The 22,895-nt window shown below is 49.0% G+C and overlaps 1 long non-coding RNA gene across 2 annotated transcripts in view; it reads right to left on the bottom strand.

The window, feature by feature from the left end:
• The window catches only part of LOC135453387 (uncharacterized), a 42,652-nt gene that overhangs the window by 13,968 nt on the left and 5,789 nt on the right, over positions 1-22,895 (bottom strand). For both annotated transcript variants that reach the window (XR_010441852.1, XR_010441853.1), the window contains exons 2-4: positions 7,062-7,175; positions 2,142-2,299; positions 761-857 (exon numbers count right to left, since the gene is read on the bottom strand). This is a non-coding gene — a long non-coding RNA (uncharacterized LOC135453387). The remainder of the gene's footprint in view (positions 1-760; positions 858-2,141; positions 2,300-7,061; positions 7,176-22,895) is intronic.

The raw sequence follows: 22,895 nt of genomic DNA on the forward strand, positions 1-22,895 counted from the left end.
GGGCAGCTGGCAGAGGCTGCAGCCTGTGGGAATGTGCACAATGTCCTTTGTCCCCTCAGAAAGGAAAGAAGCCCAGAAATTTCTCTCCTTGATTAGGCCTGGGGGACTTCACCTCAAACTTAAGGAGCGCCAATTGGACAGAAGCCAAAACGTCCTGCCTGGGCAATTCACTACAAAAAGAAGTGAACAAAAACTAATTGCTTTTTTAAGGTGTTTTACCAAAAGCAAGAACCTCTAGCACTTAGCTCAGTTTTTCTGTTTGTTATTTTGCCTTTTATTAAACCTCTTTGTTTCCAACACTGCACCAGAAGCCATCCTGCTGATTTTTATGCCTCCAAGCTGAGCTACCTTAGGTGTGTTATAGACCTCTGAGAGCTTATGAGACCTAACTCAAAAAAACTGCTGTATCAGCAGCCTCCTGAACTGTCTGAGTGGGTATCAGCTCTGTCCCCACGCTGTTAAATATGAATTAAACCTTCCTGGGGCTGGGATGGAGCTTTTGGGACCACACTTCCCAAACAGCTCCTCTCCACATGCTCAGGGGCAAACCCACAGTGACAAATGGGGGCAGACAAAGGGACACTCCTCAGGGGAACAGAAATCCTCTGTGCAGCCTCTGCTGCCCTGGAAAACACCACAAAAACCACAATTTAACCCACACACAGAACCTGAGTCGAATTTCACATGCAGAAAACTTCTGCATGACTAACATCTCTTAGATTCCATAACTTCATAACAAATTCCATACTCAATAACATACCTTAGGTTCCATGGATGTTATCAGCAGGTGGAAATATCTGCTTGTGCAGAGCTGGCATGGCTTTGACACTGTTTTCCTTTGGGGGACTCCCCAAAACCTGAAAGGAAGTGAGGTTATTACAGTATTGAAGGCAGACCCCACCACTTATTTATTCCATCTCTGCCTATGACAGAAACATTTGGAGGTATTAATTAATTCCACTTAACATTTAAACATGCTGTATGTCTATAAACAGGAGGATGGGTGTTTAATGAGGTGCTAATTGGGTTTATTAATAAGTTCAGTGCCTGGGCCACCCATGAGCTGCACCAGAACCGGGGACATTCCCTCCTGAGGCTGCCTGCCCAGCAAAGGGGTTTGCAGCAAGAATTCACAATGCAGCAGTGTTTTTAGGGTTAAATATCTGATATCTTATGCCTAAGGTGGGATGGGAGGAGGAGGGAAGGAAAGGCCACAGATCTGGAGCTGTTGGTTTGCAAACACATGAAAGGCCTTTAAATCCTATTTCTGCAGGGGTTGGTAGCCAACATTGCAGCTGCTTGGAGCTCTGCCTGGAATGGATATTTCTTAATGAATCTTTTAAGCAAAAGCTCTGAAAGACTCAAAATTCATCTGGAGTGCAGTGAATTGGGAGTTTTATCCAAAGCCTATCAAAGACTCCCAGCACAGGCACAGTAAGTGGCACATTTAGTTCAGATTATTTATTTCCCCCTACACTAAACACCGTTTCCAGAAGCAAAGAACTATTAGATCACTCTGTTCTTTCAAGGGATATTTCACCTGTGTTTACTAACTTAAACATGTTATTGTATTGCACAGGATCCCTGGATTTGGTAAGTGCTGCTCTTTATTGTACTAATTTCCTTTATTCCCTGTGGGAATGGCTTTAATTTGATGAGCAGATGCAACAGGGCTTGGAAATTAGTGAAGGACACAGACCCAGAAAGGAGTCCCAAAACTTCCTTCAGTGCATGGCAAGGCAGGGGGATATTATCACCTCAGAAAATAAAATAGGTGAGGTAATTTTCTTCCCATTCTTCCTTTCACTTGTTATTTAGCTTTACATGGCAGAAGGTCCAGTGAGACTGAGGAAAACTCACTGGCTGCCAGTTTGCCAGGAGCATTAAGAACCATCCACTTCTGGAATGAATCCTCCCTTCCTTCTTTAATAATTAACTTCTGGTGATCAAATACACCTCTCAGTCTGGTCTAGAAAGGCAGGGGGGAAAGGAATGAAAAGGAGAAAAGGAAAGGAAACAGGGCACTGGGCACATTTCCATAAAAGAAGAGCTGACACTGACAGGATTTGGTTGTAACTGGGATCAGACAAGGCAGAGCTGGACCATCAGACAAGGGAACAGCTCCCTGCAAACAGACTCACCTTGGCTCCCCGCTCCAAGACATTCAGCCATGGCATAAAAGCCAAGGAAAAGCATGGAAAATCCAGTCAAAGAGGACATTGCCCATTTTCTGTGGCAAATTTGTCCATGAAGAATGGGGGAACTGGATGGACACATGGTTGAGGGCTTTAAAGGGCTCCTACAAAAAGCAAATTAGGAATTCCAGGATTTTTGGGTTGGAAGGACCCTAAATCCCCTCCAGTGCCACCCCTGCCATGGCAGGGACCCCTCCCACTGTCCCAGGTGCTCCAGCCCCAGTGTCCAGCCTGGCCTTGGGCACTGCCAGGGATCCAGGGGCAGCCCCAGCTGCTCTGGGCACCTGTGCCAGGGCTGCCCACCCTGACAGGGAAGGATTTATCCCCAGGATCCAAACCTCTCTAACTGAAGTTCCCAGAACTAAATACACACATAAACCTGGCTGCATGGAGTGGTTGCAAAGCCTGGGGTTTCCATTGGAGTTTTCAATGGATACTTCAGTGTCTGGTAAACACCAAACAAAATGAGAACTGAAATCAAACTGTCACAGGAATAAAATTCAATTGAAAGTTTTGGTTTACTTGTTTTGGGGTAAATGAAAAATCGACATCCGAATTTCCAGTGACCACTTCCCCTGTACTTCCAAAGTACACTCTGAGGAATCTGAAATAGTCTGTAGTAACTTTACCTGCAAGAGAGGGAGACAGGTGGTGGCAGACTTTGAGGTAACAGAGCCCTGATAATGGTGAGAAGAGAGTGATACAGATGGCAAAAGCAGTGTCAGTAAATCACCTGAGCTTCACAGAGTAACTCACTGGAGATGCAGCAAGGCCAGTGACAAGATATTTGAATTAAAAGGGAACAGCACTGAGTGCTGTAACACACTGAGCGTTCATCTCCGTTTAACTGTAAATACTCATCCAGAGGGGCTGGGGTAGCCCACCGCTGTCCCACTGCTGGAAAGCCACATCCATCAGGGCTGCTCAGAAATCACCCATGGACAAACTGGTGCCCAGGACTGGTGCCCTGTTCTCTGGGGACACCTGGCTTTGTCCTCAGCTGGGACAGGGGACAGCCCAAACCTGCCGCACCCAGGCACAGCTGTGGCTGCTTCAGCCTCTGCTGAGTCACAGAACACAAATGAAACCGGAGCAGAGACAGGGCTGGGTCAGCCTGAGACACCACACCAAGGTCACAAGGTAATCTCAATAACTTTGAAGAAAAAGAATTAAAAAAAAAAAAAAAATCAAAAAAATCCGTGTAGGTTCAGCTCCCTGCAGTCCCTCAGGTTTCTGTCAGCCAGAGCTGTGCTCTGACACAGAAAGCTCATTCAGGCACGATTTCTTTTTGGTCTCATTCCAAAGCAGCACAGAAATGGCTTTTACCTGCAGAGAAAATTAAAACCTTCCAGCAAAGCTCTCACCCCCTTTGGGACACATTTACTGCAGGAGATGCATCTGTGCTGGGGCCTGGCATCGCTGCCTTCAGTTCCTGATAAAAACCAGAAACAGCTCCAGGCACCGGCAGAATTCTGCTGTCCATGGCCCCGACAGGAATTCTGCTGTCCAGGGATCCCGACAGGAATTCTGCTGTCCAGGAATCCCGACAGGAATTCTGCTCTGTCCAGGGTCCTGACAGGAATTCTGCTGTCCAGGGATCCCGACAGGAATTCTGCTCTGTCCAGGGTCCTGACAGGAATTCTGCTCTGTCCAGGGATCCCGACAGGAATTCTGCTCTGTCCAGGGTCCTGACAGGAATTCTGCTGTCCAGGGTCCCGGCAGCTCCAAGGGCTTGGGGATGTTGTGGGGCCGTGGGGTTCTCTGCTGGGGAAGATAATACAGATTTATAATACACATTTATGTGTATTATAAATCTGTATTCTGGTGCCTGGACCCCAGAAATCACAGGGGGATAATTAATAAATAAATGTATTAAGCGCATGTCTTAGCCAGCATCCAGCTGGGCAACTTTGTAATGCATTCAAGAGAAACGCTGGGAAGAGAGGACATTAAACTGGGTAATCCCTATCAGAAGGGTGTAAAATATCCTTCTATCTGTCAAAAACACTGAGCTGTCAGCAGCCTAAAAATAATAAAGACAGATCTCAGTTTCTGTCAAATCAGACTGACACAAAAACTTGAATATCAGTGTAAAAGGGGGGAAAAAATCAATGTCAATCCATTTCTCCACTCAAAAGCAACAATCTAACAAGACAATTTGAGCTTTAGCATGAAAATGATTACTGAGAGTTCTTTAAATGTGTTCTGCAAGAAACTGAACCGAAGGGATTGGCTTCAAAACTGCCACTTTCCTGACTGAGATTTCCATAAGTCCTCTATTATTTCCAGAGACAGCCAGCGCACACCAGCCATGGATCCTGCAGCTACTGTTGCTTTCCTGATAAAGGAGAAAGCCAGAGGGACTGGAATTGATGCAAATTAGGGAGATTTCTTCCCTGAGCTGAAAAACTCCCGGGGCCACCTGCGAGTTCCAGATTTCCACCCCTCTCAGCTCCCAGCTGTGGCCCTTGAGCAGGGAGGATGTTTTCCACCTCAGCCACAGCTGCTGCAGCATCATCAGGCTGATATTGCAGAGAAAGAAAAACCCAGCAGAGCACATTTCCCTCACTTATCAACCAAGCAAGCCCCAGCAAGGCTCAGCCCAAAAGCACCAGCCCCATTTTTAAGCACTCAGTAAGATCTCAGTGATACACCCAAGTTAGACATGGTGCCACATCAACCTTCAAAATAACAAATCCAGCAAGAAAAACCTCCAGGGAGGAGCAGCAGCTCAGTTCCATGGGGAGAGTGAAGGACACAGGAGATGCCTGTTGATGTCCTGAGCTTGCACATAAAGGAATTTGAAATGGAATGAAAAGGAATTTGTACATAATAACCTGAAACAGAAATGGGATTTTTAGCTGAGTTGTGGGAAAAGCTGTAAAAATACTATTAAATTATTTTTAAAAAAATAAACCAGTGAACTGCATAACTTGGAGAAGGCTTCTCAGCCAGGACTCTGGTTTGAGCTTTAGCCTGGTAGAAGACATCATTCAACTGAGCTTAGTCCCCAGCCTGAAGTGATGACCCAGACCATGGTTCCGAGCCCAAGCCCTGGAAGTCAAAGGCCAAAGCTGTTCCATTGCTTGATTTCCATTTCCATAAAGAAGCAATCAAGTTCAAACCACAGAGTATCATTTATGCAGCCACACTCTGGTGGAAGCAAAGGGAAATTCTGAATAAACTGCTCACAGCACACACAGTTCTGCTCCAGCCACATAAATCATTCCAGATTCTGGCAACAGGCAAGAAGGAAAACAAAAATTACCCCCAGTTATCAACGGAAGGATTTCTTTAATTGCTTTGTGGCTAACAGCAGAGCTCAGCACAGCCCAGCAGGAACCTTCAGGTGGAAAAGCAGCCCCATGAAAAGGTCAGCAACTCCTCACACACCCCGTCAGCTCCCATCCAGTCAAGAGAAAAGCAGCAAACCCCTCCTGCCCCTCTGCCTGCAGCACATTCCCCCTGGATGAGTTCCCACTCATTGGAAAGCTCCATGGACACACAAACACAGAGAACCTTATCCAGTATTGAATTTTCAAATCTCATTTTTTCACCCTGTATTATTTTGAGATTTAGGCCATTTTGCATTGCCAGGCTGCCCCAAATCCTTTTAATGATTTATTTTTGACCATGGAAGGCGTGGATTGCTTGTTTCCACACACATTACCCAGGCACTAGGGAGGTGTGTCCACAAAGCTTGAACCATGGCATTCAAAGTCCATTGAAAAAACAGTCTGAACAATTTTAATTTTTTTTTAAGATCAAAATGCTACATCACCAAAAAAAGGTACATGAAATATATGAGATATATATACATATAATATTTTAACCAATTTGCTTTTATTTTTAACTTTGATAATAAATCAGTCTCAAACCAGAAATGAAAAGCACTTCATGCACTTGTAGCCCCAGATGCCACAATTTACATTTACCTGGTGAAATGACCACTAGGCCAATGCCTACTGCACTTCTCTCCTTCCCCTACACTGGCTGCTCCTGCTCTGTGTACAACAGGGCTGTGCCTGGAAAGCCTGGAATAAACCTCATGTGAAGGCCAGACAGAAATGTCAGGCTGAGCTAAGCCCAGCTCACAGGCCCTGCTCCAAACGTGGCTTCAATGGCAAAACAAAGAATTATAAAATAATAAAATAATAATAATAAAATAAAACAATGGCAAAATAAACCAATGAGCTCTGTCTCACTGTTTGAGCCATGGGGTCGTGTGGAGCCTCTCCCAGTCTGGGATTAAACAATGCTGGAGTCATGAATAAGCAGAGCCCTGGTGCTGTGCTGAGGCACCGCAAAGATAGGAAATTGCAGACATATCACTGCTGACAGGGCTAAGCAATAGGTGATTCAGATAAGTGGGGTTGGAATAAAATATGATTAAAGCAGTCTTTCCCATTCTGCTTTGATTTAAGAGTACAAAGTGCAAACTATTCATCTTCTGTCTAGAGGCAGTAAATCAGCTGATAAGAGAAGTGAAATGTAAGTGGGGTGCCAGGAAAAGCAAAGCACCACGTGCCAGCCAATTGCTGCTGGAGAGGAGGAGCACAGGCTGCAATAACAATGCAAGGCACCCACCCCGGGCAGCACCAGCAGCTGTGCAGGGTCAGGAAAGCACAGAGACAAAACCCAAAACACTGAGGGAGGGAGGGAAAGAGGGAATATCACAAGGGTTCAGGTTCCTTGCTCAGTTTTGTTTTGATTTTGCCAGCATATCACAGAACCGATGGGGTTTAGGAGCAGCAGAGGAGCTGCTGAGGCACCTGAGGGACTCTGGGGTTCTGCAGAAGGGAACACACCAGCAGCTCCTCCCCACCTCTGGGAGGATGGTTAAAATCAAGGCTAATTTCCACTTACTGTGGGTTTGAAGGTCAGGGATTGTCCTCCTCAAGGGTAAAATCCATCCCTGGGAGGGTGAGCCTGGGGGACATCAGCAGCAAGGGAAGGACCCAGCACTGGTCCCACTTCTCACTGTGTGAAAACAAGGGAGAAAGAGAAAAAGCCCATAAGCAGAGCACTTGTTTGATTCAGGTGCAATTCCCCAGTTCCAGGCACCGGCAGAATTCTGGTGTCCGTGGTCCCGACAGGAATTCTGCTGTCCATGGTCCTGGCAGGAATTCTGCTGCCCGGGTGCATGAATAAAACAACTTGAGACTGAAAAAATGCAGAACTAAAACCCTAACTCACACTTCTTTTCAAAGCCTCCCCTTTTTAATGCTCAGTTGAACATTATTTTGGTTCTATTGCATGATAGACAGCCTAATCACAAAGTGTTTGCCAAAACTGGTGGGTTTTTACCAAAACCACATTGTCATTCCCAACCATGCCCTGGCACAGACAGGGATTGCCAAGGCTGGCTTCACACTCAGAGCACAACGCACAGTGGGACACAAAAAATGCCTCTGAAATGTGGCAAACACCTCCCCAGCCCCAGCCCATCTCTGAGCTCACAGGACACTTCTCTCCTCCTCCTCTAAAAGTGTCTGAGAAAGGGAATTCAGTGGGAAAGTCCAGATGCAGCAGGAAACACCAATATTGTGTTCCTGCCTAAAAATACTGATTCCATTCAAACTTCATCCTGCAAACCATCCCAGCCCACCTGAGGCAGCCCTGGGGTGCTCAGGGCAAGGCTGCACCTCAGCCCAGTGCCACAGGTTTCAAACATGCACAGGAGAAGGTCTCTGTTTTAAATAAAATCATTAGACTGAGGGTACAATATAATATTGAGCTGCTGAGGAACAGACCAGGGAGCCTCCTGAGGAAGGATCAATGTGTCAGCCAGGAAGGGATGGAGCCACGAACCACAATTGGCATTCTTCAGAGAAACAGCAAAGCAAAATGAGCTAGAAACGAGCTGAATGGGTGAAATGAAGGGGATAATCCTGCATTTCTCACAAAAGCCTACAAGCAGATTAGTTGCCAGCACCAGCTCCATTCTTGCAGCAGGATGGTTTGGTAATTATTTTGTTCTTCACCCATCTTGTGAGTGAGTAATGATAATGAGAATCCCTGCACTGCCTCACCTCTGCTCACAATAACAACACATTTTACCCTCACATTTCACCTGCATGACACCAGATTGTCTGTGGGGCTGGTGGGATGAGGCTGCTTCCCAACAGGGCAGGGGATGGACTTGGGATAATCCCCCAAGGCTGGAATTTCTTGATGTGCAAAGCCACATTTTCACTGGGAATACAAGGCACATAAAAGTGATTCCCAGTCAAGGGGTTTTTCCTAAGACAAGCCACAAAAATATCCTTCACTGACTGACTTGAAGCATAAACCTTAAAGCTTGGGTGATATTGCTTTGGCCTGTGCTGCCCAGTACAAGATCCTGGCACTGCCAGCACCAGGCAGAGGGGCAGCCAGCCCTGGCCAGGCCCTGCCCCATCCTCTGGCCACAACACATCCCTCCTGCAGTGGCATTTTGCAGCTGAGGCGGGTTTGTGCTGAGTTTGCAAGCCTGGCAAGGCCAGCAAACCCTCCTGAGGTTTATAAACCCCGTGTCATTTCCACAGGTCTGTGGAAAAAGTATTACCTGCTGTTTAACCAATGTCAGCAGTTACAGGATGGGAACAGAGAGGAGGGAAGGGATAGAGAGCATAAGCACATCTGAGCCCTCCTGATTTGGCTTAAATCCCCACTCCCGTGGCAGGGAGCAGCATTAGGGTGGATGTGAGAGGGGCTGCTCTGGAGCTGGGTTTGGAGGCTCCTCTGCTCCTGCCAAAGCCACTGACCCAGGGAAAATGGATCAGTTCCAGCATGCTGCCATCCCAGTGAGGATCCTGGGCTGGAGCTCCCACCTGGGGCTGGGCATTGGCACAGTCACACACAGCAAAAGGGGGGATGTCAGGGCAGGGACACCCGCACCCCTGTGAGAGCCCAGCTCACACTGCACATTAGACAGAAGAGCTCCTCTGTGTCACTCTGGTTTCCAGCAGGGCTCAGCCTGCATCTGGGTCATTCCCAGGGTCATTATGGGGCTGCCCTGCTCAAAGGGGCCCGAACTGAGGCACTCTGGGGTGCAGTCTCCTCCTCAGGGCTCCTCTTTTACTGTGGATGATGGGCAGAGCAGCAGCACAGGGATAATCCTGCCCTGCACTCCCCAGGCAGGCTCTGCTCAGGAACACCTCCAGATCCCTTCTGGAGGTTTCCCCAGTGCCCTGCTGGGATTGCAGCACCTCGGGCGGGGCAGTTCCAGCTCCCACCCCGTCAATCCCAGCCCATCGAGCAGATCTAAGCCGGGTTCGCAGCCCGGGGCTGAGCTGGGTTTGCAGGGTGGTTACCGAGGGAGGCTCGGCCTCGGGAGCTCTGCACAGAGCTGAGGCAGGGGCTGAACCGGGAATTACCTTCTCCCGAAGGAGATTTCGGGAGTGAATCCTGCTGAGCACCCCACGCTCCGGGACCGGCACCTGCAAACCCAACCCGAGCCAGGGGCTCACCTGGGCAGAGCATCACTGGCAGCGAGGGGAGCTCTGAGCATCGCTGCCTCCCTGCCCACGGGAGGCTCCGGGCTGCTTAACCCCGGTTAACCACGCAGCTCCCGGCCGGTTCATCCCGGAGCTCCGGGCTGGTTTAAACCGTTAACCCCAGTGTTCAATTCCGGGCCGGCTTTCCGTTCATGGTTCGCTTTAACCCCATCGCCGGGTTCTAACCCTCAGAGCTCCGGGCTGGTTAACCCCGGTCCGTCCCGGAGCTCCCGGCTGGTTAACACCGGTTAACCCCAGAGCTCCCGGCCGGTTCTAACCCCGGTCCATCCCGGAGCGGGTGCGGCAGCGCCCGCAGGAGCTGCGCGGTGCCAGCAGCGCTCCGGCGACCGCAGGGTGACACCTACTGACACCCCGAGCGGCACCGAGCCCTGCCAGCCCTGCCCGAGCCTCAGTGACCTGGTTTTCACAGCCCAGTCCGGAGCAGATAACAGCATGTGGTTTGTTAATGGAAGATATTGGTCACCATCAGCTCTGCTGGCCATGGAAGGAAAGACACAACTTCTGTGACTGGATCAGAAGGGATCTTAAGGTGATTTGTTCCACCCTGCCATGGCAGGGACACCTCCCACTGTCCCAGGTGCTCCAGCCCCAATCTCCAGCCTGGCCTTGGGCACTGCCAGGGATCCAGGGGCAGCCCCAGCTGCTCTGGGCACCTGTGCCAGGGCTGCCCACCCGCCAGGGAAGGATTTATCGCTAATATCCCACCTAAATCCCTCATTTTCAGTTTGAACCCATAGCCCACGTCAGTCGCTGCCGTTCTGGTGAAGGTTCCCCCTGTGCTGCCCTTCCCAGGGCTGGCAGGATGAGCCCCTTCCCTCCCTGCAGCCCTGGCTGCCTTTGCCTGTACAGCACTGACTGATTGCTTCCCATTTCCTTTATGTTGTGGCTCAACAATTCCAATTCAATGGAGTAATAATAATAATAATAAATTTTCGGTATGGGAGCCCAGAATCGACTGTTAACTCTTTATCCATAACAGAGCCTTGCTCTGGAACAAAAGCAAACACTGCTACAATAGCCTTCAGAAGAATCGACTGTAATAATAATTTCCCATTGCACGAGAACGTCTTCAGCTGTTCCAGGGGGTTTTGCCGTGATTACCGAAAGCTGCAAATTGACACAGAAACACACGAATTCCCTCTTTCCCTTTCCCGAAATAGCACAGGGAAAAAGCCCTCTCTGTTCTCTGCCACCTCCCGAGCAGATGGCGATGCAGCAGCACCTCCCTCCCCCGGCCAGCTGGGAGCCCCGCTCCGGGAGGATTCCTCCGAGAGTTCCTCCCCCGCTCCGGGAGAAATCCTCCCCGGATCCGGGACAATCCCTCCCCCGGTCCCGGAGAATTCCTGCCCCCGATCCGGGAGAAATCCTCCCTCGATCCCCGGGACAATTCCTGCCCCCCGGGCATACGCCGGTGGAGAAATTCCGCCGATCAGAGAATTCCTCCGACAATTCCCCGGTCCCGAATTCCTCCCCACCGGAGAAATCCTCCTCGATCCGGACAATTCCTGCCCCGCTCCGGAGAATCTCCCCGGATCCGGACAATCCCTCCCGTCCGAGATTCCTGCCCTATCGGGACAATACTGCCGTCCGGAGAATTCCTGCCCGGATCAGGGAGAATTCCTCCGACAATTCCTCCCCCGGTCCCGGAGAAATCCTCCCTCGTTCCCCCGGACAATTCCTGCCCCTGATCCGGGACAACTCCTGCCCGGCTCCGGGAGGATTCCTCCCAAGCTCCCGGACAATCCCTCCCCCGATCCCGGACAATTCCTCCTACAATTCCTGCCCCGCTCCGGGAGGATTCCTCCGAGAATCCCTGCCCCGCTCCCCGGCAGGGCTGGGAGGTGCAGGAGCCCTCCAGGGATGCCCCCGGCCATCCCCAGCCGCTCCCGGATGGGCTCCTGCACTCCAGCACCTCCACTCTCAGCTCAGCTGGAGCTCCAGCAGCTCCCACACCCGGCCTGTTTTCCCTTCTCATCTCGATCCCCACACCACGGGAATTTCCCCTTTGCTCTTGCCCTCCCTCCCAGCTCTGTCCTTCATGGAAGGGATCAGACGTTTCTGCCATTCCTCAGCACCACAACCCGCCTGCAGCAAGGCTGTGCTATTTTTCAGGCAGCCAGCACAACACTGGAGAGAAACCTTTCCAGAATCCTCTTTCTGCTGTGCCAGGTCTCTCAGAATGGGGAGAGCAGGATGGAGGTGGCTGTGCCCACCCTGCTGGGTGACCCAGGCTGCTCCCCATGAGCACAGCACAGCCTGGGGACAGGGAGAGCACAGATCCTGCCCTCCTGGGCTGCAATTCCTGCTAAAAGTGAGCCAAAACCAGCCCCAAAGAGCCTGACCAGCAGCTGAGCCTGCAGGCACAGGTCAGGTGAACACTCAGCACCCACCCCAAAATAACTGATGGGAGCCACCACCACTGCAAACACCCGTGTGCAGCCACACTGAAGCAGCAGGAGGTTCAGCAGGGCACAGAACCAGGGCCTGGACATTCAATTCCTCCCAAAGCTCAGCCCTGTTTTGCTGGGCCTTTTGCTGTATTTTTCTGAAACGCTGGCAAAGCAACAGCTGCTGGTTCTGATCGAGACAAGGCCACATTCAAGCACTGCAAAAATATTCTCCATTCTGTAAAGCACAAAGGGGCTTAAACAGATTATATTTATAAACAGACCAGCACCTGGTGTGGGCAATAATTATCCTCTAAATAGAAATTATCCTCTAACATTTGTTGCTACTGTATAAAAGGAGCTCTGCTCTGATCGATAATTAGAAATCAATTACAGAGCTCTGTGTGCCAGTGATGATTGCTCTCGTGATTTGGGCACCTCTTAGCAGTGTTTGTAAAGGTGTTAATCCATCCTAATAATTCTTAAATCATGTATGAATACAGAAGTGCCCGTGGCATTATGCAATTCCTATTTAAGTCCAAGAAAAGCTGCCTGTTTAAATTATACAGAAGTTAAATTTCTCCTGAAAAGCACTTTGAAGTGATTCTGTGCAAATACACATTTGCCATGAAACCAGCTCTTTTGTTAACCAGGTAACCTGGCAATGCTGCTCTGATCCAGGCTCTGGAACCAATTCTGCTTTTGCTCTCTTCAGGATGTGATTTCTAATTTTTGCTTTTCTTATTAATGAATCCAAGGCCTGGGCAGTGCTCTGGCAGGTCTGCAGTGATGGGCACTACTGGGATGTGTTCACACCTCAGCCCTCCTGAGGCATAAATCCCATTTCTCTCCCCTCCAGGAGCTGCTTCACTCTTCATTTCCCATTAGAGACATTTCAGTGACCCAAGAATCTTGGAGTATTGAGCACTGTACATTCAATTGTCAAAAATTTGGCAGTTTCCCCACTTTCTCCTTGGAAACCAGGCCTGGATTCAGATTCCTGGGAAAGCCCAACAGCTCCCACACTGAGCCCTGGACAATGTCCTGTTCCCTCATTTTCTGACACACCTATGGGAATGTCTGTGCTCAATCAGAGAAAATCCAGAGCTTCCTCTCCCAACAGATTCACACATTTCAATTGTTGTATTTTTTCCTTTCTCTCTAAGAAGACAACCCTACCACACTGTAATTCTCAGACACTGTGGCTGGATCTAAACTGGTCCTCAGACTCCAATAAACAACCAAAAAATCGGGTTGGGTTCGCTTTTCAGCACCAGAGAATTTCCTGAGTGGCTCTTTGGGCTCCAAGCACAACCCCAGGCTCCCACGAGGCCAGATTTAAACACAAACCCAATAAAGGTTCTTCCTGCACAATGATCCATCACAAAACCCTGAACACCACAGACCTAGCTGAATCCAAACTGAGGAGCCACAGGGGCATGGGAAGAGCCCCAGGATGCAGTTCCAGTTTAACTGAAACAGGCTCACCAGGAGAATTGAAATCCACACTGAAAACACAGGGCTCAGCCTACCAACAGCATTAATTGGAACAATAAAAAATCCTGCATTATTATAAATAATATAAATAAAGGCCTCAGAAAGTGTTTCATGTCTGTTTAAAGATCTGGCTCTCTTCAAAGTGGCTTTTCTAGCAGAACAAAATAAGGGGGGATTTATTTCTATTTATTTCTCTTGCCAATTCAGCACCCACGGAGTTCCATGGATGTGCAGAAAATGGGAAGCAGAAGCTGCCCAGGGAGCAGCAGGGCAGGAGGGGCAGTGAGGTCAGAGACTGCAGCCCAGGGCAATGAAACCCCTCTGTGCTTTTGGAGACCACATTTTGCTTTCCCTGGAGCATCCCTGTCTCCAGAATGGAAAAATGAGATTTCCCCATCCCCAGGCCTTGCAGCAGGGCTCTCTGCAAGGCCCTGTGGGACTGGCACAGCATTAATTCCTTTATTCCTACTTTGGATCAAACAACCAAGGATTGAAAATCATCTCAGTGAATTACTCAGAGCTATTGCTAATTTGAGGGGTCTGTGTGCTTTTCCTTGCTCCAGATACTGAAATGGAAACGTCTCCCAGGCTCTTCCCTCTCTAAATTACTCCTCAGCCACCTTTGCTTATCTCTATTGTTTCTGAGAAAAACCTGTTCCTTTACAGACATCTGCACTGGTGATAAAGTGTGATTGAAAAGCTTGGCCTGTCAGATAGGGAGCTGTTATCACAGCTTGATTTGGAGCTGTGGAATTACACTGGATAATAGCAGCTCCAAACAACACTCCTCTCAAATGAATTTATGAATGGCCTTTGCCAGATCTGAGGATAAACTGGTGGTAATAGGAAGGAGACTGTGAGCTGATGGATCAGCCCATCATCCATGAGCCCTGGGTATGCTTATGCTGCTCTGGGGATTTCATGGAGCAGGAGAAGTCCCTCTGCACTAATTAAATGTCATAGATAAACTTCTTCAATTTTTAAATAATTTATCCTTCTTTCCATTCAGCTCAAAGCCCCAGGGAGCAGAAGGGATGGGACTGGAAGCACATTGCTATTGGGAATTGCCTGTGGCCGTGCAGAAACCCCTGCAGATGCTCCTGAGCAGGAGCTGCAGCCCTGCTGCTGCCAGGGGTGTCCCACAGCATGGCCAGGAGCCTGCTCACACCTCTGGCCTTGGGGAAAAGCAGGAAAATGCACAAACCCACCGTGCCCTGTGCCCTCAGCAGGCACTGGAGAGCCTCAGCCCCAGTGCCCCAGTGCCCACCCTGAGCTGCTCAGGGCACAGCTGCACACAGGCAAGGACCTCTGAGGCTGAAGAGTTCACTGATCCAGAACCTCCAGAGAAGGATTTTTATGGTCACAGATGGAAAATGCCCCCCAAACCCTTCTGCCATCACCCCTGGCCACTGCAGGTGTGCCAGCTGCCCCAGCAGGGCCCTGCCAGGGTGCTGTGAGGACAGCTCTGGTGCCACACACACGTTAGGGAATTTCTGCCTTAATAAGATGCTCAGATACAACATTAATAGGATCTGACATCCCATGGAGGAAAACAGCAAAGCTCCAGAATTTTAAAGAGGGAGCCTTGAGCAATCTCGAGACTGCCATGAAAGCTTGGCTGCATTCATCCTCAGGACTCTGGGTGGGACAGAGCTGTGCCCATGCAGGAGATGAAAGTTCTGCCAGGAGATCATCCAGCCCATCTCCTCTGTGCCCCAACAGCAAATAAACCAGCTCAGGATGCAACAGAGACCTTCCACAGCCTCTCTGCCCAACCAGAAATAAACTCACAGCACTGGAAATCATGAACTCACAGTGTCTGTGAGGTCTTCCTTTGGCCCTAAATAAAACTGATCACCACAAAAATATTTTAGGATTATTTAATGACAGGAGAGTGTTCACATTCCCAGACAAGAGAATGAGTTCACACAAGTGGCCACAGCTGGCTGAGCAAAATAACCTCCAGCTGGTAGGGAATTAATAACCTCATTACCCAGGTGAATCAGCTTCTCTGGGTGAGCACAAACACTTTCCCTGGTTTGGATGTGCAGAGCAGGCACAGGGCTCTCACCGAGGGGGACACCAAACAACTCAGTTTGGGAATCACATGCAGATCATTCCCCCCCAGAGCAGGGTTCCATGGATAGCTGGGGCTCAGGAAGGGTCACTGAGGGCTGCCTGGCACGGCCATGCCAGCCCAGAGCCAGCCTGGCACTGCCAGGGCCCAGCCAAGCTCCTGGTGGCTGCAGCTGCACCTCCTCCTGGGGTCACTCTGCTCAGCACAGCAGAAATAAAAACACTTCTCAGCCTGGTCTGAGATTGAGAGAATCCCAGGGTGGTTTGGGTTGGAGGGACCTTGGAGCCCACCCAGTGCCCGCCCTGCCATGGCAGGGACACCTTCACTGTCCCAGGTGCTCCAGCCCTGTCCAGCCTGGCCTGGGACACCTCCAGGGATCCAGGGCAGCCCCAGTAGATTCCACAAACATCCCAGTCCCTGCTGGAGGTGAGGGTGGGCTCCTCCTGCTCCTGAGGCTCCTCAGTGAGGTTTGGAGCCAGAGCACAAGGGCCACACTGAGCACAGGGACTGGAGCCAAAGGAGAGGAATCAGGGTGGGTCACAAAGGACAATAAAGCCATCATCATCCCTTCTCCTGTTGTCTCACAGAGAGCCACTACAGTACTGTGAAACACCCCCAGAAATGTGGCCATGAAGCTCCTGCTGTGGTCACTGCAGCCCCCAGAGAGCCCCAGGGCAGGGAGGAGAGGGGAAGAGCAGCCAGGCTGCTGTGCTGCTGCCCAAACCTGGAAATACCTTAGAAAACCTTCACTGCAGTGAAAGTTCCCCAACACCCCAAAGAGCCCCTGCAGGAGCAGCCACAGCCATCAGTGAGGTGTTTAGCAGCCTCCCAGGAGCTGGATTTATGTAACAAACCTCAGGCTGACATCAGCACGGGCCTTCCTGCTCTTCCCTTCTCCCAGTCCCCACGTAAGAATATTTCTCTCAGAGAACAGACACTTCCATTTACAGTAAGGTCATTTAAAAAATCTAAAAAGTAAAAAAAAAGGAGTAAGTTCTTTAAAGTGCCTCCCTCTCTGCCTTATGTAAGGCTCCTACAAGCACTCTGCACCTCTGAGCAGCTCCTCCAGCCACGTCCCAGGCCCAGCTCCAGGGCAGCTCCACACGGATGGAGGGGCTGAAGGAGCCAGCCCTGACATGCTTTATGAGTTAATTTGCTGTTATTTAGGGCCCTGCACAGCAGCACTAAATCTTCACATCCTTTTTACTGCTTTAAGTAATGCTTTAACTTCTGGGTAGCCACACAGGCTGGTGTTAATCCTTCTCTATTTATTTGGCCAGGCCCCTGGGGAGCTGCAGAGTCTTTGCTAGAGGACGAGCAATCCCATCCAAGTTATGCAGCTCCACTTTTTCAAGGCACTTTTCCCAATCAAGCACAGATGAGAGAACAGGAAATAAGGGGGGAAAATTCCAAACCCCCCAATCCATTAAGTGCTCCCCCTTTGGAATGGCTGCTTTATTTCAGAACCAGAGGAATATTTTTCTACCCGAGTCACCCAGCTGAGGGACAGGACAGGCCTCCCCTGCATTTTCCCTGATTCTGCTTTTCTTGATCATTTCCTCCTAACATTTCTGTAGTTCCCCACAGAATCTATACATTAAGAGTACCTGGATGAGTGCATGATGACCAGAGAGAATGAAAGATACCACAGCAGGTGTGAGGTTGTGTGATCCAAAGGCTGGAGCTGCACAGGTGAGCTGGCCATTCAGGTGTGGGTGATATAAACCAAGGAAACACTGGGTGAGTCACAGAAAATCTCCACAGGTGTGATCTTGCTGAATCCATGAACACTACAAAACACCTCAGGCCTTTAACTCTGCTGCTTGAAGTCCCAGGCTGGGAATGTTTCCATACCAGGGAATGTTGGATAAATGGATTATTCCATCAAGTGCCATCCTGTGGTTGGTGCTCAGAAGAGGTTTCTGCCCATCTCTTAACAAAAACCCAGGATGATGTTCAAATATTTTTCATTTTCAGCCCAGACTTCAGCAGTTTAACTGAAAAGCTCACCCTGAAGCCCCCCAGTTCACAGGCCACAAGAATCTCAGGCAGACTGGCCTTGGTTCCACTGGACATCCTCCACAAGAACCATTTTGTTTTCCTTTTCTAATTTATTAGCAGGAGTTCTTACGCTTGACTAAACTTAATGGAACAATTCCATTGTTCTGCTGCTGGCCATGAAAGTGGATTATTGCTGTTCAGTGGCACCAGTCTCACACGGGGGAAAATGCACCTTGAAGGAATTCTGCTTTATCCAAGGATCCAAAGGCTCCTGCACCCAGACAGCACATCCAGCACAGAGCCCGAGTTTTATACTGAAATTATTGTTAAATACTGGGGAACTGTCTCCTACTGCAATGGAAAAGGGTGAAAGAACAGGCTCCCTTTCTATCCCTCACTCTTTGATTGGAGATGCAAATTCTGTCCAACACAATTCTCCTTGTTTGACTGAATGAACATGATTTTTATAAGGACAATAAAGACCTGGAGACCAGAGCTCAGCCTCTGCTACCAAGAGTAATAAGCTGCATAAACGCATTAAATGAATAAACACACGCCATGGGCTATCAGAATTCAGGAGCAGCTAAAGTTCAGATTTAAGCTGGACTCCCCTCAGCACCTAACAATAAAACCAGCAGCACCAAACCCAGAGAGCCTTGGAATCACAGAGCAGAGGCTGGAAAAGCCCTTTGAGCTCACAGAGCCCAACCATCCCCAGCCCTGCCCCTGTCCCCAAGTGCCACACAGACAGGGACTGCACATCACCCTGGGCAGCTGGGCCAGTGCTTGCCTCTTGGGTTGCTGTTGATATTTTCTGCCCCACATGGGCAGGGTGTCTCTGCTTCGGCCCGTGTGTCCAAAGAACATGTCTGCACTCTTCACTTTCCGGTCTTGAGGTTGTTTATTAATTCTTATCTATAAAATTTTCTTTATGCTCAGCCGAGATCTGCTCAGCAGGGCAGCCACAGCACTCTGCATTGTCCTTTTATACTACAAACTATGTATAACATATTTACACTTAATTCCCAATACCTATCACCCATGTTAGACAGTGAGCTTCTACTCTAAACCAATCCCAAAGCGCCAACATCACAGCAGAAAATGGAGAAGAAGGAGAAAGGCTGGACATGCCCAGATTCCTCCATCTTGTCCCCATAACCCCCATACCAAAAATCCTAAGATCTACATTTTCACCCTGTGAATATTTTATTATTACACTATTCAAACTTGTGGGACTTTGACGTCCTCATACAAAGTTGGCAACTCGCTCCAAGGGTCACAATCAGATCCCCAGGTGTTCTGGGCAGCATGCAGGGTCCCCGAGCCCCCTGATGAGGTTCTTGGCAACCCTAGACATCCAAAGGGATGTGCTGAGCTCTGACACTTGCCAACGTTTTCCATGAAGAAATGTTCCCTAATGTCCAACCTACACTTCCCTGGCCGTGTTTGAGCTGTTCCCTCTGGGGACCCAGAGCAGAGCCCAGCTGGCAGCGCTGAGGGGCCAGGACACAGCCACAGAGCAGCCCCTGGGCACCCCCCAGCCCCAAAATCAGAATCGGGGGTTCCAGGGGCTGCAAGGAAGATCCAGGCCATGAGGGCCACGCCAGTGTTTGAAACAGGATGAGGAGGTGCAAACAAAGCAGGCTGGAGCGTTGCTGTGGCTGATGAAAATGTGTCAGGAAGTGCTGCTCAGCAGAGGAGGCTGCTCAGGGAGGTCATTAACTCAGCCTGCTCTAATTCCTGTCACAAGGGGCCAGCACAGAAATAGACACTTGGAGACTGCAGAGGTGTCCCAGAGGTTCCCAGCAACAGCTTCAGAGGCTTTAACCTTTCACCAGTGGATGCTGCTTCTGATTCAGAGCACTCGGTCCCCAGGGAGAAAAAAACACCCCTTTTTTTCAAGCTTTACCCAGAGAATATTAAAGCGAATATTTTTTAAATCCACATTAATTACAGGCCAAAAATAACCATATAAAAATATCTCATAAAGAAGGTGAAACTGTTCTGAGGTAGAGCACATGTGATGAACCAGTGCTTCTAATTAGTTCTAAATTAAAATCTGCAGTAAACTGCCATGAATTATTTAAATTTATCTGGAAAGATAGCCAATTTTTAGGGGAAAAAAAAAAAAGTTCTTTTACTGTGCATTTACTGTGCTCTCTTTTCCCAGCAACAAAGCTGATCAAAGGATTTCTCCCTGCCTTGCCTACTCCACAAAGCCACGGCACCTCTCAGATGAGAGCACTGAGCACACAGCAGCACACACTGCTGAGCTCCAGGAGACACTGCTGAATAATTCACTGTGGGAAGAGAGAGCAGCTTCCAGCCTGGAATGAAATGAGAGCCATGACGTGATGCTACGTGGGCAAACTCAGGCCTGGCACTGAATTTATTCAATTCTGGGGATGAGCAAAGCCCAGGGCAGAGAGCCATGGAATGGGTTGGGTTGGCAGGACCTTAAATCTCATCCCATCCCACCGCTGCCATGGCAGGGACCCCTTGCACTGTCCCAGGGTGCTCAGAGCTCCATCCAAGCCAAAATTCCATCAGAGCACAGGAGGGAAAGTGTTCAGTGAACTCCCAACAAACCCTGCAAACACAAAGGCTTCAAAAAGCCACCTGAGCTTGGATGTCACATCCAACAACCACGGGGGACAGTGACCACGACAATCCCTGTGCTGATGTCCCAGAGCCCAGGGTGACAAGGGAGCCTGGATGGGTCTGCAGGTCACAGGAGAAACAAAAAAATTCTCCTAGGGGACACAAAGTGCAGCTGGAGACTGGATTCCCTTCCTCGGCCTCATTCCCTGGAAATTGCCTCAAGGGCTCTGTGTCCAGCACAGAGGGAGTGGAATTTTGTGTGAGAGAGGCAGTGAGGACAGTGCTTCCTAAAACCCCAATTAATGCCCTGTACAGCTCAATCTGCTCAATCTCCTCACTATTGTGAGCTGTCCTCTCACAGGCTGGTGCTGAGTGTGTCCTGAGGAAACCCCAGTGCCACCAGAGCCACTGCCCTGTCACCAGGAGCTCCTGGCAGGGCTCATCGTGCCCAGGGCTGGTGTTTGAGAGGATCACAAACAAATCCTCTCATCAATCCCAATTAGCAGGCATTAATGCAAGGCACAGAGCAGTTCTGGTGAACACCAACTCCGCTTCTTGAAGAGGAAATTGAATTAGAATCTTCCTTCCAAAAGTGCTAAAAAATGGGTCGGTTTGGGCCATATTAAAGCTGTTGGTGAGAGCCAGGTGAGTGTGATCCCAACCAGTCCTGGGAATTCTGAACTACACCTGCAGCTTGGTCCTGGGGCCAAACTGTGCAGGAAAATCCACTCTATGAGCACTGTAGATGGACACTTCTGAATTCCATCTTCTGATCCTCTCCTGAGTGATCCACTTGTGGAGAAACAGCCAAAGTTCACCAAAAAATTAAATTAAAAATCAATACTCAATGAGGTGTGACCCCTTTGCTCCCCCTGCCTTTTTTTGCACCTCCTTTTCTTTCTGTTGGCCTGACCCCAGTGTGTAAACCCCTAAACCCCCCATTCCCAGTCCCACAGCATGGCAGAGGGAAGGACACAGAAATGTTTCATGCAGATGAACCATGCACGAGGGAAACACACACAAACCACACAGAACCTGTTCCAAAAATAGCTATTGAAGCAAAAATTGCAGGTTATTTACCTGCCCATCACAGCACCCACCAGCAGGCAATTAAGCCATTAGGGCAGAAAATCACAGATAATTTTCCCAAATTCCAGCACAGCTCCACGAGAGGTTTTGGAGCATCTGCCCTGAGAGCTGCAGGAGAGCCCTGGTTCTGTGCCAGGGGAGCAGAACTGTGCCAGGCCCTCCACTGCAATCAGGGCTGAGCATTATCCACATCCCAGAGGGGGTAATTGCACATGAAAGCAGGACCTGCACTGGAAATGGGGATCTGAACCGGAAATGGGGACAGCACAGGCTCAGCCCGGGCTGGGCACTGACATTTTCCCAAGGAAATTGCCAGTTCATCCCTCCCTCACCTTTCCAGTTCAGCTCCCAGGCCGTGCCACCCAGAAGGAAACGTTCTTCCCTTCCCATCTGTAAACACCACAACTCCTGAAAGGTATTTATGGAATCCTAGGGGTCACCCACCAGTGAAATATTCAAATATTCCTCATTACAGGGGGTTCTGACCTTTGCTGTCAATTTGCAATTTCTGTTCTTAAATAAATCCAAACACTTCCTAATCACTCTTTCCAACAGGAATTTTATGATTAGTTGGATAATTCCTTTAAAATATGCAATTACTCTTTCCTAATGTATTCATTACTCTCTCAACACAGTATCCTTGAAACATTACAGTTTCCCATTGAGAACATATTTCTGTATTCATTTCCATAAGACAGCTCTAAAAACTAGATTAATATACTTTCTACTTCCTATATTAAAAAAATCCTTTTTGATTAAATCTGAGTTAATAATTTGCAATTAATAACTCATTTGATGGATTTAGGTTTTTTCTTCCCCCTCCTTGAAATTATCCTTACACGGTAGAAATCTTTCATCACTTCTTTCAAATTCTATCTGCAAGCCTTGAAATCTGAATTGTGATTAGTTCATAATATCTATTAGCTCATAATAATCACCTAAGTAGATGTCTTCTAAAATAATTTCAAACAGCAGAGGAATGGAAAAGCCTGCTAGTCAAAACAGCTGAGAAATTAAAAAATTATCAATAAAAGCTGCTGAGCAATTAGCAACTCTTAGAATTAATCTAAAAATAAAAGGGTCCCTGAGTTCACTTAAGCTTGGAAGCTTCTTTCCCCGTATCCCAGTTTTGCAGTGCAGAGGACACAGCAGAAGGAAATCAGATCTCTGCCAGTGCAAAGCTGGAGCTGTGAGCTGGGCACTCACCCAAGCAGAAAGCACCACTCTATTCTTGGATGGTTTGGTTCTCTGATGGGAAACCAGGAGTGAAATCCAATTATTCCCCCAAACCCTCGGTCTCCCAGCGTGCAATGAGCCCTCCCAAACTGGGATCCACAATCTCACTCCTGAAGGATTTCCTTGAAACAGAACTTCATGAAACCAGGGCTTCCAGGGAATCATGGAATCTTTGGGTTGGGAATCAGTTAAGGATGGAATCCAGTCATTAATGCAACACTGCCGAGGCCATGCACCCATGCTGCAGATCCCCCCAGGAATGGGCACTTTGTACAGAACAGCTCCCAAAAGCACCACAAATCCCACTCAGAAA

Source organism: Zonotrichia leucophrys, chromosome 12 (genome assembly GCF_028769735.1).
Source record: "Zonotrichia leucophrys gambelii isolate GWCS_2022_RI chromosome 12, RI_Zleu_2.0, whole genome shotgun sequence".
Lineage (NCBI taxonomy): Eukaryota > Metazoa > Chordata > Aves > Passeriformes > Passerellidae > Zonotrichia > Zonotrichia leucophrys.